Below are 3,114 nucleotides of genomic sequence, written 5' to 3'. Positions count from 1 at the left end.
GATCATTGTTTATACACTTTAGATTTTAATGGTCAAGAAGATTTAGTACACTTGCTGCTATATGTTGATGACATCATTCTGGCTAGTGGGAGCATTAAGAGAATTAATGAACTCAAGTGTCAATTAAAAGAAGAGTTTGAAATTGAAGATTGCGGTATTCTAAATTACTACTTAGGAATTAAAATTGAACATAATGTGGATAAAGCAGAACTTAAGATAAGTCAAGGTCAGTATCTTAAAAATGTTCATCAGCGTTTCAACATGTCAGATTGCAAACCAAGATCTATTCCAATTGAGACCAAACTTGATTTATCAATTAACACACTTACAACGACATCTTGTAGTCAGCCATATAGACAGCTCATAGGATGTCTCATGTATGTTATGTTAGCCACACGACCAGATCTAAGCTACTGTTTAAACTATTTTAGCCATTTCCAAAGCAAACCCCAAGAAGTTCATTGGGTGCATCTAAAAGGTGTTCTTAGATATATTAAAGGAACATTGGATTATTCAATAATTTATAGAAAACAAAGTATTACAACAATACTTGAAGGCTATGTTGACGCAGATTGGACTAATCATGAAGATAGAAAATCTGTGACAGGATATATATTTAAAATGTATGGATCAATAATTTCTTGGTCAACCAACCGTCAACCAACAATTGCACTCTCAACTACTGAAGCTGAATATATGGCGGCCAGCTATGCTACTTGCGAGGCAATATGGTTAAAGAATATATTAAAAGATTTTGGAGTTGAATTATCTGAACCAATAACATTATACGAAGATAATCAGAGCTGTATACAACTATCACAAAATCCAAGCCATCATCGTCGAACAAAACACATAGATATTCGCCATCACTTCATCCGGGAAAAGGTTGAGGAAGGTGTTGTTATACTAAGATACATTACATCAGAAAATCAACAAGCAGACATTCTGACAAAAGGATTACCAGTCAATAAATTCAATCATCTTGAATTGAGTGGGAGTGTTGAAACAGCAATTCAATAATTATTTAATTATGTTATCAACATTATATCATTATCATATATCATGTATCAACTATTGATTATTATTATTATTACTATTATTGTTGTATTTATTTATTTTTTTTTTAATATTGTGTTATTAACCTTTTGAGGTTATAAAAAGTTTTTGTTGTAAAAGTTAAAAAGTCTGAAAAAGCATGTGAGCATTAAAATTGAATTTACATTAAAAGTGGTCTTCTCTTATTACATTTTAACAAAATCTTGTTGCAAGACATAAAACTACACTATTTCATAATCAATCTCTCACTGAGTTCTAAAATATGTTTAGGGTACTGAGTAATTGTATAGGTAACTAAGTTAAATAGTTCACCCAGTTTTCGAGGACACACGGTATATAATATGTTTTAAAAATAGAAAACATTAACACTTGGTGTAGGTATGTGTTTAAAAATCAATAATTATGTGTTCTTCAAAATAATGCAAAATTGAAAAAAAAATCGCACTAAGTACAAAATCAATACTTTTTTTATTTATATGCTGTGTAAGCATTCATTAAAGATAAATTCCAAAAAAAAAAAGGTGGGTAAGTGGATTTCGCTCTGCTGTACAGTAGGTTACAAGTGGGTCACTGTATAATGGATGGTATTAAATTTGAATTCAATGATATAATATCATTGTATAAGAAAAACGATTCTGAGCGGAGACGGTATGTTAGTCTAGGTATAAGACATAATATTATATTAGGTACCTATAATAAATTCCAAATTAATCATATCATAATATTTATTAGGTACTTATAACGCGTTATACATCAACAAAAAACCGTGGTACTATCATAGATATATAATAGTATACTTTAGAAGTTTCAAGTACCCACGAATAATATTATACAATCACAACAAAATAACTAAAATAGTTATCCTAGGTTTTTAATATGTAATTTCGTCCAAATTTGTACTTAAAATGACTATAAAAATAAACTGCGTAAATGTATTTTTTAGATTTTTTGGTAACAGTATTAATTACTTACGTGGAATCTTGTTTTAAATTTTCAATTCTTAGATACAAAAATTGAACATTTTATAAATTTTTAACTACAAAATAATTTTTCAAATTAAAATTTGATAAATTTTGTCCAAATTTGATCTTTAAATGCTTATAAAAAAAAATTGTGCCTATGTATTTTTAATATTTTTCAACTGATATTGTAACAATATATCAGGAGCTTTGTATTAAATGTATACACTTTTTGGCCCAACAGATAAAACTTTATTGATATTTATAGAAAAAAAAAACTAAAAAAATTGAAAACTTACAATGTCCGTAAACAGCTCAAAAAGAGTCAAATTATTTTAAAAATTTTATCGTATATATAAAATGCTAATATTAACATTCAGTGAAATTTTCAAGTTTCTACAGTCACTCGTTTTTTAATTACAACAAAATAAGAAAATTGTTACGTAAGAAATCGAGTGAATATCAAATGTTGTAAAAATATGAATTTCAAACGCCCATAAAAATTTAATTTGAGTTTCTTATAGATATTTTTTGTTTGATAAAGGTAGATAATATTATAGGAATCTTGTATTACATTTTCATATCTTAGATTTAAAAAGAAAAATTTTTATGAATTTATAACTCGAAATAATTTGCAAATTTTCGTGATTTTTCCATATTTTGTCATTTTTTGAACTTTAAATGCTTATAAAAAAAAACTGTGACTAACGATTTTTAATATTTTTCATCTGCCTTTGAAACAATATACTAGGAGCCTTCTATTAAATTTTCAAGCTTTTTTATCCAACAAATAAAATTGTATTGATATTTTTAGAAAAAAAACTAAAAAAAAATGAAAACTGACAATGTCCGTAAAGAGCTCAAAATAAGTCAAAATATTTTGAAAATTTTATCGTGTATAGAAAATGGAAATGTAAACATTCAGTCAAAATTTCATGCATCCACGGTCATTTTTTTTAAAGTTACACCAAAAACCAAAATCGATTTTCTCGAAAACAGATTTTGCGTAAAAATTCCCGTTTTTCCTTAATTTTTCTTTTGTTTTTCCCGGCGCTTTTGAAAACTACTGGGTAAATTTAAATTTTGACCTCCCCAATGC

This window comes from Acyrthosiphon pisum, unplaced genomic scaffold, assembly GCF_005508785.2.
Source record: "Acyrthosiphon pisum isolate AL4f unplaced genomic scaffold, pea_aphid_22Mar2018_4r6ur Scaffold_21109;HRSCAF=23054, whole genome shotgun sequence".
NCBI lineage: Eukaryota > Metazoa > Arthropoda > Insecta > Hemiptera > Aphididae > Acyrthosiphon > Acyrthosiphon pisum.
Note: the sequence above shows the minus strand (reverse complement) of the source record.